The sequence below is a fragment of the Cannabis sativa genome, chromosome 4 (genome assembly GCF_029168945.1).
Source record: "Cannabis sativa cultivar Pink pepper isolate KNU-18-1 chromosome 4, ASM2916894v1, whole genome shotgun sequence".
Lineage (NCBI taxonomy): Eukaryota > Viridiplantae > Streptophyta > Magnoliopsida > Rosales > Cannabaceae > Cannabis > Cannabis sativa.
In genome coordinates this window covers 21,161,928-21,178,822 of record NC_083604.1, presented here as the reverse complement: position 1 = coordinate 21,178,822, position 16,895 = coordinate 21,161,928, and positions in this window count along the sequence as shown.

Below are 16,895 nucleotides of genomic sequence, written 5' to 3'. Positions count from 1 at the left end.
TTAATCAATTTATTTTAAATATATATTTATTTAATTAAAATTTCCAATTTAGAATGAAAAATTCTAAATATAAATTTTAATTTAATATTTATAAATTATACTTAGATGGATATGAAAATAACGTGAATTATTTTCATCTTAGTAATAATTTCCAATAAATATTTAGAAAAATATTCAATTTAAGTTGTTTCAAAATTAATTTAAATTAATTTACAACTCAAATTTAATTTTCTATAAATATATATTGCTTTTCGAAAATTGAAATATTTGTAAGAATACAATTTTTGAAAAAACTAGTTAAAATAAAATAAAAATAAATCCTGGAAAAAATTATTCTAATTTTATGTTGGCCCAAAATTAATTAATAAAAATTAATTTTTAATAAAAGTTAATTTTCAACAAAAATATAATTTTCCTTTTTAATTAAATATTAAAAAAAAATTCAAATATTTAAGTATCATGATTAAGAATCAACTTAAATATTAAATTTCTATTTAATTAAATACACTAGAAAAATACTTCAAGCAAAACAGATAATATCTATTTAGACTTTCATTGACTAATTAATTTATTTTCTAATTAAATATATTTTACTTCATTTATTTTAATTAATCATTAAATGAAAAAATCATTGATTTAAGTTGGTCTAAAATTAAAATAAATATTTTTAAACTTTAATCTATTTTTCAAATAAAATTCCAAATTTCTGCATTTAAGAAATGCAATTTCGAAATTGTGGGAAAAAGATTAATAAAATAAAATAAAATATATTTTGTTAATTATTCAAATTTAAATTATTCTAAAATAAGATTTCAAACTTAAAATAATTTTCAATTTTAATTGAATAACATGAAAATAATAATATTTAAGTATCATGATGAAAATCAACTTAGATATTTTGATTTTCAATTTAATTAAATGTATTAAGTTCAAGAAATAAATAATTAAGTATAGAGAAGACTTAATTATTAATTCAAGTTTAATACTAGGAAAAATGTACTTAACTTAGATTGTATCAAAATTAATTATTAAACAATTAATTTCACAATCTATGATATTTTCCTAATTAAATATTAGAAAATATAATTAGTACCAGAAATAAATATCTAGAAAATATCTCAATTTAACTAAGTATCTTTTCTAGATTTGGAAAATATCTAATTTAAGTTGTTATAGAAAGAATTTAAAATAACCAACTTTAAATTTTCAAATCAAATTTAATTAAATATCAAAATTAAGTGTTAACTACCTAATTTAAGAATATTATATTTTAAGTTTAACAACTTAAAAAATATCTCCAGAATCTTCAATAACCAACTCCTAGAATTCCTCAACTTAATTTTAAATTCAAAAGATATTCAAATTTAAGTTGATAAAAAAAATTAGTTAGTAATAACTAATTTATAACTTAAATAGGAATATTTAATGAAATAATTAAAATAAGCTTCAGAAAGAATCTAGTTAGTTAAAATTCTTTATTTAATTAAATACAAGAAAAATACAAATTGTTTATCTAGAAATAATCTCTTAAACTAAGAGTGTTTTTCTTAAAATTAACTTTAAAATATTAAAATGAAAATAAACTTCATATATTTTAAAAGTTAATTATGTTGCTAATCAATTTTATTAGGTTAAACTAATTTAATTAACCTAGCACAGTTATCCAAATCAAGCAAATGGGCCTTCATAATTGGGGTAGTTCATGTGAGGGTGAGTTGGGTTCAGTATGTCGTACCCACTTCTATTGGCCCCCAACTCTCACACAAGGCCCAAAAGAGAGGAATTTAACCTTAAAATGAACAACTGTTATTAATTGAATAGGCCCAAATACAAAATGGACCTAAATAAAATCTATAAGGGTGTGACATTTTATTTAGCAACAACCTATATGCATCTATAATAAAATAAACATATAGGCTCACACAGACATACAGATTTGGATGGATCCTATCATGTTACTAGGTCATACACAGATGAAAGAAGAATGTAAAATTTACCTGTTACAAATTATTTACTTGACATATTAACAATTGAACCATGGGTTAAAATCAGATCATTGGATCTGTCAACAAGTTAATCATGACAATTTAGATCAAGCAATAATAGGTTTTAGAAAAACTTACAAACAATCTAAAACACATACTCCTGCAACAAGTTAGATTGGATAGTTGGATGTAGGATTTATTTAATTTAAAATATTAATTTCGAAAATAATAAATAAATAAAAAAATATTTTTAGTTTTAAGTAAAATAAAATAATATTTAAAATTAAACCTACAATTTTTGAAAAATTAGGTTTCTACTAACCTAAATATCATTTCGAAAAATTGCTAACCACCTTTTAAATTTTCATGTTATTTTATAAATTAAATATTCAATAAAATAAAATGATAAATACATACCCTTTTCTGATTTTATAATTTAATTTAAGTAAAAATAACAAAATTTAAAAGTTAGCAAAAATATCTTATTTCCTTTTAAAATACCATGATTATAGTAATCTTATTTTAAATCTAAATAAGGTCAAATTACTTAAAATAAAATATTTTTTATAAAAGGAATTTAATATCTGACCTTAGATTTAAAATTAAGATAAAATAATCAAATTTTTAAAAAATAAGAAAAGAGGTAAGCAAAAATTGATTTTTACTTATTTTCAAAATCAAATTACACTAATATCTAAAATTAATTTAAAAAAATAAAATTAATTTATTTATTTCTGATAATTAGATTTGAAATATGAAAATTAAAAATCAAAATACAAAACTATACAAAAAATCGGAAGTATATTCCATGAAATAGCATAAAAAATCGAAGAAAATGAAAAAATTTGCGAGCTGTAAAGCACACCATCCAGGTTTGCACACCATCCAGGTGCACATCCTTGGGCGCAAGGGGCTGCTTGGGCGCAAGGGGCTGCTTGGGCGCACAAAGGGTGCTGCCAGCAGCCAGCCGCGCGCACAAGGGTGTGTCACCACCCCCGATTTTTTTAAAACTTCAAAAAATCATAACTAATTCAAATAAAATCGAAATTGAGTTCTGTAAAAAAGTAAATTGCTTAAATTTTTCCAAACTATCCAATAAAAATAATTCCAGAAACGAAAAATCAATTAATTTTTCCAGAATTTCACAAACATCAATCAATCATCATATAACACATAGATAAACATGAAACCATCCAAATCAACACATAACATCGTTTTAATTCATATTTCATGAAAGTAAATCATTACCATGGCTCTGGTGCCAGTTGTTGGAAATATTTTACCAGGATCTAGATTTACTACCAAGTATGTTTTATTAACATCCTAATATGAATTCTAAAACAATGAAATAAACACATATAAAGTTTAGTAAACCTTACATTGGGTGCAGCGGAATATAATGACTCCTTCCATTCAGATCTCTAGCCCTTGATTCCTTTCTGTAGCAGAGCATTATGAAGATCTGAATCTGGATCTCTTTCTCTCCTTCCTTTGATGCTGATTCTCCTTCTTGTTGTTTGGATTCTCCACAGTCTTACACACTATGATTGAGATACCACTTGATGTGTGTGGGCACTACTCTATCACTCAAGGAATTTCGAAATTTGAAGAGAAGAAAAGAGAGAGAGGGGCCGCTATGGCTTTGTCTGAAAGAAACAATGTGCAAGTCATGAGTTTCCTGAAGCCAACACTTTCTATTTATAGAATGCCCTCTAGGTTTAGGTTAGAATTGTATGGCATTAAAATAATAGAAAAATAAAATGGTAAAAGCTTGCATAGTGGCCGACCATATAAGAAAATTGGGCCTCACTTTGCAACTTTCACATTTTGTTATTTTTCATTCCCATTTTCTCAAAAATACCAATTTTCCAATTTAACCATTTAAATGCCAATTCTAATTATTTAATAACTTAAAAAATAATTATTAAATAATATTGTCATTTAATATATTTATTAATTAGACATATAAAGTATCTTAATTAATAAATAAACCTAGAATCTCTTTTCTTTACAATTTTGCCCTTGCTTAGTGAAAATTCATAAACTAGACATAATCTAACTTTAGAATTATAATTGATTAAACAAAATCAATTAACGGAGTCTTACAAGCAGTATGGTCTCAACTAGTATGGGGACCATGGGTCTCTATAACCGAGCTTCCAATAAGTCGAACTGAATTTACCAAGTAAATTCCCTAACTTATTAATTCCTTATTGAATCCACACTTAGAACTTGGAATTGCACTCTCAGTCATATAGAACGCTCTATATGTTCCACGATATAGATACGTCATTAGTTATCCATTGTTATAATCCTAATTTGATCAATGACCCTCTAATAGATGATCTACATTGAATAGGCACTAAGTTACCGTTACACCTTCAATGTATTTTATCCTTAAAACACTTAGCTCCATATAAATGATATTTCAGCGAAGTGAAATGAGATCTCCACCATTTATCTCTGTTTAGCCAAGCTCGAAGGATATCATCGTTTCACTTCTAAATTCTTATAAAAGTTATAGACTCCATATTTATGTTAGCGCTCCCACTCAATTATACTATCATGTTCCCAAAATGTACGTATCACCCTGACGCAAAAGTAGGCTTAACTAACAAATCAAAGAACATGTATAATTCTCTTCAGATCGAACCTAATCATATCAGGATTAAGATAATTTGATCTATGATCAATAGGTGACATTGAATTGAATAGATATTACGGTAAATTTTAATATATCTAATCAAAGTTCAATATCGGTCCCTTCCGATGTATACTCCATACATCCGATACTGGTAAACTTTGCCAATATCCTGGAAAGGACATAACACTTATCCAAGGTGTAAGAATACCTATCGCTGATTATCATGTCAGTCTAAATCCAGTGAACTGACAAATCAGGGAATAAACTTTCGAACATATAATTAAGATTATATTCCACTGTCTGACAACACTATAATCATTAACAAATTCATATGTTCTGGACTTAAATAGAATTCATACATTATATATATAATCATGAAATAAATCATGTGAACCATGCAACATAAAATGTTATTTTTGATCTTTATTAATAAGTAAATCTGATTATATTGAAATGGGTTTTATTTAGGGCACAAAACCCAACAAAAAGTTGTATAGCTATTGACAAAACACAGTAGGGATTTACCGAAGTCACTAGAAGGCAAGCTATCACTAGAAGAAGGGGTAGAAGGACCATAATATCCACTAAAATCCCTACAGCATGTAATCTTGAATATATAAAAGGGCTCGATTGGATTTAAATCCCAGCTCGCGTCTATATGAATTTCCCTATATGCCATAGTGCCATATTGCTCAGCTATACCATAATATGACTCGTGACAGTTAATCTGGACGTGGAATTTAGGGTACCTGCTGTCAAACTTATGAGCAACTCGGTCTACGAGAAGGGAATCCCAAATATAAAAATTAAGGCGGGTGTCTCGAAAGGTGACCAATGTGTTACGTTCAGCGCTAAGTACTGTGGAAGGCTAACCACATTTATTACCTCGGGATGCTCCTTCACCGGCTTCTCGAGGGGCAGTGTTTTGAAGATACTGTGCTCAAGCCACGTGATCCCAGGCCTCATCCTCCTTTGCAACGGGAACCTGCTGCCAAGAAGAATACTTGGGAAACTTATATTCATGAGTATACTCCTTGTCAGTAAGAAGGCCCACCGATCTCAGATTGGCCTCGTTCAAAAGGAAGTTGCATGACTTAAGGCCATGGGGAAGAGTCATCAGGCGCCTGTGCCGACTGATCATCTCAGGGGTAGGGATGGGTCTCGTCGAGAGGGCTGTAAAAAAAATAAACAAAACATTGGTCAGAAAACTGAAAGACAAGGATTAATTTAACTGAGCATGAGGAAAACAATCACTTACGAATTCTGCGAAAGGTGGTTGTGCCGATTGCGGAAAGACCAGATGTCCAGAAGAAGTCGTCTTTAAAAGACACTTTGTTTGGCAAATCCACAATAATTTTAGGCTCGCTAGAATGAGCACCAAGATAATAGAAGCCCCTTGCGGCATTCTTCCTCGCTGGAACGGCCTTAACCGAATAAAGATACTCAATTTCCACTGGTGTAGGGCACTCCTAGTTTAGAACTTTATACAAGACCTTCAAACTAGCGATAATTCTGTAGGAGATAGAATTGGGGCACCCTAAGGTGGTTTATGTAATCCTTGAAGTAGTCTCGAAGAGGGAGTATGGCCCCTGCACTGATATGTTCAAGGCTCCAGGTGCCCATGCCAGTCGAGCCACTGGTACTAGTCTCACCATTGGCCCCTGGGGTACTGCTTGAAAAATGCGCAGGGGGAAACAATTGAACTCACCCTCTCGCACTGACCTGACTTGGCATGATCACCAAAGTTCAATTCCACAGGTCTTCAATATATCACATGTGTAACCTAAGATAGATCAAACCTTTGATTCTATTAACTCAGCTTCAAAGGTGACTCTGGGGTCCTGGGGAGTCTTTGATGTACGTTGCTTGGGAGGCATTATTTCAAAGTCCAAGTAACCTAGTTCAAAAGCAATCGTGACTTTGGGTAAAAACAAAGGCCTTGCCAAAGGAATAAAGGACACACTGGGAGGTTCTGGCCAGGCCGCATCTCGCAAGAATCAACATTTGCCTTTGGAGATTTCTTACAAGAAATTCCTGTAGCGACTAGCATTATCTTCCTGGTGGGTTCTCACTGTTGGAAATTATTTTACCAGGATCTCAGATCTACTCACAAGTATGTTGATTAACACCCTAAATATGAACTTCTAAAATGATTATAAAATTAAACACATATAAAGTATGAGAAACCTGTTGGAAGTTATTTTACCAGGAACTTAGATCTACTCACAAGTATGTTGATTTAACAACCTAAGATGAACTTCTAAAACGATGGAAAATTAAACACATAAAAGTATCAGAAATCTTACATTGGGTGCAGCGGAATATATGTCTCCTTCCACTCAGATCTCTAACCCTTAATTCCTTTCTGTCGCAGAGTATAATCAAGATCTTAGCCCGATAGTCCTTCTTTGTTGTTTCTGAATTCTACACAGCCTTCCTCACTATGATTGAGGTATTACTTGATGTGTGTGGGCACTACTCTATCATTCATAGATTTCGAAACAGAGAAGGTAGAGAGAGAGAGGGTGGCGTCTCAGAGAGAGTTTTTGTGTGAGAAAATTCTGTCAGAATGTTGTGTGTGTATACAAAAACTGAAACCTTTACCTTCTATTTATAGAAGACCACCTAGGGCTATGGTTGAATTAATTGACATTTAAAAATTGAAAAGCAATGTGAAAAGGGAAGCAAGGTGGCCGGCCTAGGCATTGTGGAAACAAGCCTTGCCACTTTTCCAACTTTCCTTTTCCTACATTGCTAGTTTCCTGTTTTGTCAAAAACTGCCAATTCCTTTGTTCAACCACATAAATGTCAAATCTAATTATTTAATAATTAAAATTAATTATCAAATAATATATTGTCATTTATTTATTAATAATAAAACTAATTAAAGTTTCCTAATTAATAAATATGCCCTTCAAAATCTCTATTTACTGTTTTGCCCTTAATAAGTGATAAATTCTCAAATAGACATAGTCTAACTTGAGAATTATAATTGATTAATTAAAATAAATTAAATGAGTCTTACAAGTAATATTGTCTCAACTAGTGGGGGGCCATGGGTTTATATATCCGAGCTTCCAATAAGCAGATCAAGAATTTACTACTTAAATTCACTGACTTATTAATTCTTCGTTGAATCCACGCATAGAACTTAGAATTGCACTCTCAGCATATAGAATGCTCTATATGTTCCACCATATAGACACATCATTAGTTATCCATTGTTATAATCCTAATTTGATCAATGATCCTCTATATGGATGATTTACATTGTAAAGGGACTAAATTAGCGTAACACCCTACAATGTATTTTATCCTTAAAACACTTAACCTTGTATAAATGATATTTCAGCTAAGTGAAATGAGTACTCCACTATTTATCTCGTTTGGTTAAGCTCGAAGGAAATCATCCTTTGCTTACTATTCGCCTGATAGAAGCCATAGATTCCATATTTATGTTAGCGCTCCCACTCAATTGCACTACCGTGTTCCCAAAATGTATGTATCACCCTGACCCAAAAGTAGGCTTAACTTACAAATCAAAGAACGCGAATAACACTCTTGAGATTGAGCCTAACCATATCAGGATTTAGATCATGTGATCTAGGATCAACTTAGTGATATTGAATTGAATAGATATTACGGTAAGTTTTATAAATCTATTTCAAAGTTCAATATCGGTCCATTCAAATTCATACTCCATGCATCCAACCTGAGCTTTACTTTAATCAATATTCTGGAAAGAACATAGCATTTCTCCAAATGCAAGTAAACTCTGTTGTAGATTGTCATATCAGTAAAACCCAATGTTCTGATAAATCTAGGAATCCTTTATTCACATAGTCATGTTTACTTTCCACTGTGTTGACAACAAAATAAACATGATCAAGTATGTGAAAGGGGTTTGGATGAATTTATAAATCAAATAGACAAACAATTGATAAAGTGAACCAAAACATACACAAATGAATGAAAAATACTTCTGTTACTTTATTGATATTGAATAATCTAGATTACATTGAAATAGAGTTTTATTTAGGGCATAAAACCCAACAAACTCCCACTTGCACTAATATAAAACTAATCAGTACATTTCAATCAACCCTAAATTCTGACGGTGCTTTTCAAATGCAGTCACTGCCAAGACTTTGGTGAATGGATCAGCTAAGTTGTCCCGTGTGTCCACTTTCTCCACCAGTACATCCCCTCTTGCCACATATTCTCTGATAATATGATATTTTCTTTCTATATGCTTACTTCTCTTGTGGCTCTGAGGTTCCTTACTGTTGGCTATAGCTCCATTGTTATCACAAAGCTGGACTAGAGGCTTTTCCATTCCAGGTACTACACCAAGACTGGTAAAGAACTTTCTAAGCCAGACAACCTCTTTAGCTGCTTCAGCCGTAGCTATGTATTCTGCCTCCATGGTAGAATCTGAAATCGCAGTTTGCTTCGAACTTCTCCAAACCACTGCTCCACCCCCAAGAGTAAACACCATCCGAGATGTAGATTTCGTGTCTTCAAGACATGCCTGGAAATCTGAGTCTGTATAGCCTATGGGATTTAGAGCACCACCCTTGTAGACTAATACATAATCTCTTGTACTCTTTAAGTATTTCAAAATATACTTAACAGCATTCCAATGCTCCTGTCCTGGATTTGACTGATACCTGCTCACAATTCCAACTGCATAGCAAATGTCAGGTCTAGTGCATAGCATTGCATACATTAGACTTCCAACTGCAGAAGCATAAGGAACTTTTGCCATGTCTTCTATCTCTTGAGGATCAGTAAGACACTGTTCCTTAGATAGACGGATACCATATCTAGAAGGCATATTTGCCCCATTGGTATTAGTCATGGAGAATCTCTCTAGAACTTTGTCAATGTAAGTTGTTTGAGAGAGAGCAAGGGATCTGTTCTTCCGGTTTCTGATAATCTGAATACCGAGAACATAGGCTGCCTCACCCAAGTCTTTCATGTTGAATTGAGTGTCAAGCCATTCCTTGATGTGAGTCATTTTCTTGACATTTTTTCCAATGATCAAAATGTCATCAACATAAAGGACCAGGAATACTACTACTTGGTCTTCCCTGAGTTGGTAAACACAAGGTTCATTTTCATTTTGATGAAAGTCGTAGGTTTTAATGATCTCATCAAACCTTTTATTCCATGAGCGAGAAGCTTGCTTAAGTCCATAAATGGACCTATTTAATTTGCAAACTTTACTTTCCTGCCCAGGAAGAACGTAACCTTCTGGTTGCTCCATATAGATGGTTTCTTCAAGAAGCTCATTAAGGAAGGCTGTCTTGACATCCATTTGCCAGATTTCATAATCGAAAGCGGCTGCTATGGAGAGAAGAATTTGGATGGATTTGAGCATGGCAACCGGACTAAAAGTTTCCTCATAGTCCACACCTTCTCTTTGGGTATAGCCCTTGGCGACCAGTCTAGCTTTGAAAGTTTCGACTTTGCCTCCAGCGCCTCTTTTCTTCTTGTAGACCCATTTACATCCAATTGGACGATAATCATCAGGTGGATCTACATATTCCCAGACTTTGTTCTTTTTCATGAAATCCATTTCTGAATCCATGCCGGCTGACCATCGCTTCCGTTGTGGACTTGCCATTGCCTGTTTATAGGTTAATGGGTCGTCATCAATACCGTCACCAACGACCATATTGATTTCACCATCCAAGCCATAACGAGATGGTTTTGTAGAAACCCTCCCACTACGACGAGGTACGGTGACCTTCTGAATAGGAGCTTTGGTAGTAGTTTTCTCAGTTGCTACAACTGAGAGAGTGGGATGGTCCTCTTCTTGAGTAGAAGAGGATGGAACATTTGAAGGAACTATATCTATAAGCATTTCCTCTAATACAATTTCACTTTTCGGTTTATTGTCTTTCATATAGTTATCTTCAAGGAAACTAGCATTTGTAGAAACAAATACTTTGTTATCCTTGTGACTATAAAATAGTCCACCCCTAGTCTCTTTAGAATTTCCGACAAACATGCAAACTTCAGTTCGCGATTCCAGTTTGCCTTCTTTCTTTCTCAAGACGTGAGCAGGGCACCCCTAAATCCTATAGTGGCGTAAACTAGGTGTACGGCCATTCCATAGTTCGACGGGTGTCTTAGGGACTGCTTTAGATGGTACAAAATTTAAAATTTCGTTTGCCATTTGAATAGCATATCCCCAGAAGGACGTAGACAGGGTTGAATAACTCAGCATGGACCTAACGATTTCTAAGAGAGTGCGATTTCTTCTTTCTGCAACTCCATTTTGCTGTGGAGTGCTTGGGGCAGTATATTGGGATTCCATTCCAAGTTCATTTAAATGATCTTTGAATTGCATATCCATATATTCTCCACCCCTATCAGTTCCCAAGATCTTTAATGTTTTACCTAATTGGTTTTGAGCCAAAGCATGAAATTTCTTAAACTTTTCAAACGTTTCAGATTTCTTTTGCATTAGGTAAAGAAAACTGTATCTAGAGAAGTCGTCAATGAAAGTGACGAAATACTCATAACCACCTCGGGCTTTTACATTTAGAGGTCTGCAAACATCTGAATGCACTAACCCTAGGGGTTTTTCGGCCCGCTCTCCCTTTGCAGAGAATGAACGTTTGGTCATTTTTCCTTCTAGGCAAGACTCGCATACTGGCAGTTCTCCTAAGACGACATTTTTCAATGGACCGTCTTTGGTTAGCCTATTGAGTCTATCAAAACCTATATGACCTAAACGTAAATGCCATAGATAAGTTTGATCATCATTTCAATCTCTTTTCTCTTAAGGCTTCTAGGTTTAGCTACATTGAAAAGTTCAGTATTTAGTGAGATTTGAGTATCAGGTCTTAAAACATAAAGCCCCTGTTCCATCTTAGCAACACATATATGAAATCCATTACGAGAAATTGAACAATTTGAACTCGAAAAATTCAATATATAAAATTGTGTTTGTAAACATGAAACACTAATCAAGTTTCTACTAAAGTTGGGAATATATAAAAGATTCTCTAAAAGTAAAAACTTCTTTGTATGAAACTTGATTCGGGTTGTTCCTCTAGCTTTAACTGATACAAACTCGCCATTTCCAACTTTAAGCTTTAACTCATCTGGGTGAAGATTCTCCCAAGTTTCAAGCAGCTGCAATGAAGAACATACATGGTTAGTAGATCCAGAATCAACAATCCAGGTGGATTTGTCATTCTCTAAAACACATGATTCAAAGACAAAAGCATCACCTTCGTTTGAATTGTCTAGAAGCCTGGGACATTGTTCTTCTTTATGTCCCTTTCCATTACAATTCACACATAGAACATGATGTCTGATAATTGTACTTGAAGAAGCAGCTTTGTTAGAGCCCTCATGCTTAATCTTCTTCCTCTGATTAAAGTTTGCAATACCAAAAAGTCCCATTGCAATCAGATTCCGCTCATGGGCCCTCAACTCAGTCTCGAGTTTGTCCATGTCGGAGGAGTGAGGATTGTTCAATAAGTAATATAGAACAAAACTACCATACTCCTGAGGAAGACTATTAAGGATGAGTCGTACCCATTGTTCCTTTGATATAAATCAATTCCTAGTAGATTTGCCTTTTGGAATTTCAGATTCATCAACAATAGGTGCGAGTTAATGCAACTACCAGGATGCATTTTCACACTATTGAGTTCTTTTGCAAAGATACTAACTAGGAGTGGATCGGGGTGAGGGTTATTCATATTGGCACTACAACATAAGGTTTTGGTTCTATAAATTCATACACAAGTTCAGAAAATAACAAATAATCACATATGTTATAAAAATACTAAATCTAACATAGTTTATTTTCCAAGGTTTCCAACGAACTGATACAGTGTCCCGTTTAGGCGAGAGTCAAAGCATCATCCATTGAATAGAGTTGTCAATTCATCTAAAATGTCAAACATTCTAGCAACCTTTTATTCGATCAAGATTGGAATTCAGCGTTGTCCCATTTAGGCGAGAGTCAAGGCAATTCTATCTTATGAGCTTCTAACATTGTTTCATACTCTTGTAAGTCTTATATAGTCGCCACCATTAGGGTGGTCATAAACTATGTAAAAAACTTATAAGAATACTTATATTTCGAGATTAAACGGTGCGAACTTGCTAATGAACGTTCCTGCATTAGGGAGGATTACTCATTAAAACAATAGTTATGTAAAACCAACAATGGAGATCGAATTTCTCTTGATTAAAGCTCATTATTTAAAATATGTATTTTGTTTAATCATTTATATTCCATATCTCAATAATGAAACATTACAAATTAAAGTAAAAATTTTTATTAAATTTTAAAAATGGAATAAATTTGAAAAAAATCTTATTTAAGTTGTTTAGAAAAATCTAAATATCCAACTTAAATATTCTTCAATCAATGACTTAATTAAATATTAACAATTAAGTAGTAACTACTTAATTTATAAGATATTCCATTTTAAGTTCCCATATTTATAAAATATCAACTTAAAAAATATCCAAAGAATCTTAATAACCAATTCCTAAAATTTCTCAACTTAATTTATAATAGGAAATTCAAAAGATATTCAAATCTAAGTTGATTTGTTAGATTTAACTAAATCTCAACATAAATAGGAATATTTAATGAAATTATAAAATTAAGATTCAGAAAGAATTTACATGGTTATAATTCAATATTTAATTAAACACAAGAAAAATACATATAGTTTTTGTAGAATAATATTCTTCAAACTATGTTTTTCTTAAATTAATTTCAAGGAAGAATGAAATTAATTATGTTGCTAATCAATTTTATTAGGTCAAACTAATATAATTAACCTAGCACAGTTATCCAAATCAGACAAATGGGCCTTCACAATTGGGGTTGTTCATGTGAGGGGGGACTGGGTCCAGTATGTCGTACCCACTTCTATGGCTCCCAACTCTCACACAAGGCCCAAAAGAGAGGAATTAAACCTTAAAATGAACAACTGTTATTAATTGAATATGCTCACTACTAAATGAGCCTAAATAAAATATATCAAGTTATGACATTTTATTTAGCAACAACAAACTATATGTATCTATAACAGAAATTAAACATATAGGCTCACACAAGCACACAGATTTGGATGGATCCTATCATGTTACTAGGTCATACACAGATGAAAGAAGATTGTAAAAATTACCTATTACAAATTATTTACTTGATCTATCATCAATTGAACCATGGGTTAAAATCAGATCATTAGATCTGTCAATAAGTTAACCATGGCAATTTAGATCAAGCAATAATAGGTTTTATAAAACTTACAAACAATCTAAAACACATACTCCTGCAACAAGTTAGATTTGGATAGTTGCCAAAAGTATAGAATCCAGTATCCCAAGAGAGTAGACATATAGAGAGGAATTTCACATTATCAATGATTTTGTGATTAAGGAAGAGTAATGGTGGAGAAAAGGTTGTGTTTAATTCAACTTTTCAGATCCTATTACGAGGAGTTTATTACTACTACACTTGATTTGTATATAGAGGTGTTGAGATTATTTGAAATGCACATTTTGTTTTATATTAGTGCAAGTGGGAGTTTATTGGGTTTTATGCCCTAAATAAAACTCATTTCAATATAATAAGATTTACTTATTAATATAGATCAGAAATAACATTTAATGTTGCATGGTTCACATGATTTATTTCATGATTATATGTACATAATGTATAAATTCATCTGAAACCCTTTTCACATACTTGATCCTGTTTATTGTGCTGTCAACACATTGGAAAGTAAACGTGACTATGTGAATAAAGATTCCTAGATTTATCAAAACACGGGGTTTTACTGATATGATAATCTACAACAGAGTTTACTTGCATTTGATAAAATGCTATGTTCTTTCCAGAGCATTGGTTAAAGTAAAGCTCAGGTTGGATGCATGGAGTATGCATCGTAAAGGACCGATATTGAACTTTGACTTAGATTTATTAAACTTACCGTAATATCTATTCAAGTCAATATCGCCTAGTTGATCCTAGATCAAATGATCTTAATCCTGTTATGATTAGGATTGATCTCAAGAGGCTATTCGTGTTCTTTGATTTGTTAGTTAAGCCTACTTTTAGGTCAGGGTGATACGTACATTTTGGGAACACGGTAGTGTAATTGAGTGGGAGCGCTAACATAAACATGGAATCTGTAGCTTCTATCTGGCGAATAGTAAGTAAAGGATGATCTCCTTCGAGCTTGACCAAACGAAATTAAATGGTGGAGATCTCATTTCACATAAGCTGAAATATCATTTATACGGGGTTAAGTGTTTTAAGGATTAAATACATTGTAGGGTGTAACGGTAATCTTGTCCCTTTACAGTGTAGATCATTCATATAGAGGATCATTGATCAAATTAGGATTATAACAATGAATAACTAATGATGTGTCTATATGGTGGAACATATAGAACATTCTATGTACTGAGAGTGCAATTCTAAGTTCTATGCGTGGATTCAACGAAGAATTAATAAGTTAGTGAATTTTAGTGATAAATTCTTGATCTACTTATTGGAAGCTCGGTTATATAGACCCATGGTCACCGCACTAGTTGAGATAATATTGCTTGTAAGACTCATGTAATTGGTTTTGATTAATCAATTATAATTCTCAATTTAGACTATGTCTATTTGTGAATTTATCACTAAGTAAGGGCGAAATTGTAAAGAAAGAGTTTTAGGGGCATATTTGTTAATTATTATACTTTGTATGGTTCAATTAATAAATATGATAAATGACAATATTATTTAATAATTATTTATAGTTATTAAATAGTTAGAATTGGCATTTAAATGGTTGAATTAGAAAATTGGCGTTTTTGAGAAAATCAGATGCAGAAAATATAAAACTGCAAAATTGCAAAAAAAAAGTGAGGCCCAAATCCACTATGCATGGCCGGCCACTTTTGTAGGGAATTTAAACTAATATTTTCATTATTTTAATGCCAAATAATTCAAACGTAATCCTAGTGGAATGCTATAAATAGATAGTGAAGGCTTCAGGAAATTAACACTTAAATTTTCTATTTTTTCCTTCAGAGAAAAACCTGAGCCTTTCTCTCTCCCTATCTTTAGCCGCCACTTCTTCTTTCTCTTCCCTCTTCAATTTCGAAATACTTAGTGTGAGAGTAGTGCCCACACACAGCAAGTGATACCTCAATCAGAGTGAGGAAGATCGTGAAGAAAGACTTTCAGCAAGAAGGAGTTTCAGCACTAAAGAATCAGAGAAAGAGATCCAGGTTCAGATATTGATAATGCTCTGCTACAGAAAGGAATCAAGGGCTAGATATCTGAACGGAAGGAGTCATATTATTCCGCTGTACCCAATGTAAGGTTTACTAAACTTTATATGTGTTTATTTCATCGTTTTAGAAAGTTCATATTTAGGGTGTTAATCAACATACTTGTGAGTAGATCTAAGATCCTGGTAAAATAATTTCCAACAGTCTCAACTAGTGGGGGGACCATGGGTCTATATATCCGAGCTTCCAATAAGCAGATCAAGAATTTACTACTTAAATTCACTGACTTATTAATTCTTCGTTGAATCCACGCATAGAACTTAGAATTGCACTCTCAGTATATAGAATGCTCTATATGTTCCACCATATAGACACATCATTAGTTATCCATTGTTATAATCCTAATTTGATCAATGATCCTCCATATGGATGATTTACATTGTAAAGGGACTAAATTTTCGTAACACCCTGCAATGTATTTTATCCTTAAAACACTTAACCCTGTATAAATGATATTTCAGCTAAGTGAAATGAGTACTCCACCATTTATCTCGTTTGGTTAAGCTCGAAGGAAATCATCCTTTGCTTACTATTCACCAGATAGAAGCCATAGATTCCATATTTATGTTAGCGCTCCCACTCAATTGCACTACCGTGTTCCCAAAATGTACGTATCACCCTGACCCAAAAGTAGGCTTAACTAATAAATCAAAGAACACGAATAACACTCTCGAGATTGAGCCTAACCATATCAGGATTTAGATCATGTGATCTAGGATCAACTTAGTGATATTGAATTGAATAGATATTACGGTAAGTTTTATAAATCTATTTCAAAGTTCAATATCGGTCCATTCCAATGCATACTCCATGCATCCAACCTGAGCTTTACTTTAACCAATATTCTGGAAAGAACATAGCATTTCTCCAAATGCAAGTAAACTCTGTTGTAGATTGTCATATCAGTAAAACCCAGTGTTCTGATAAATCTA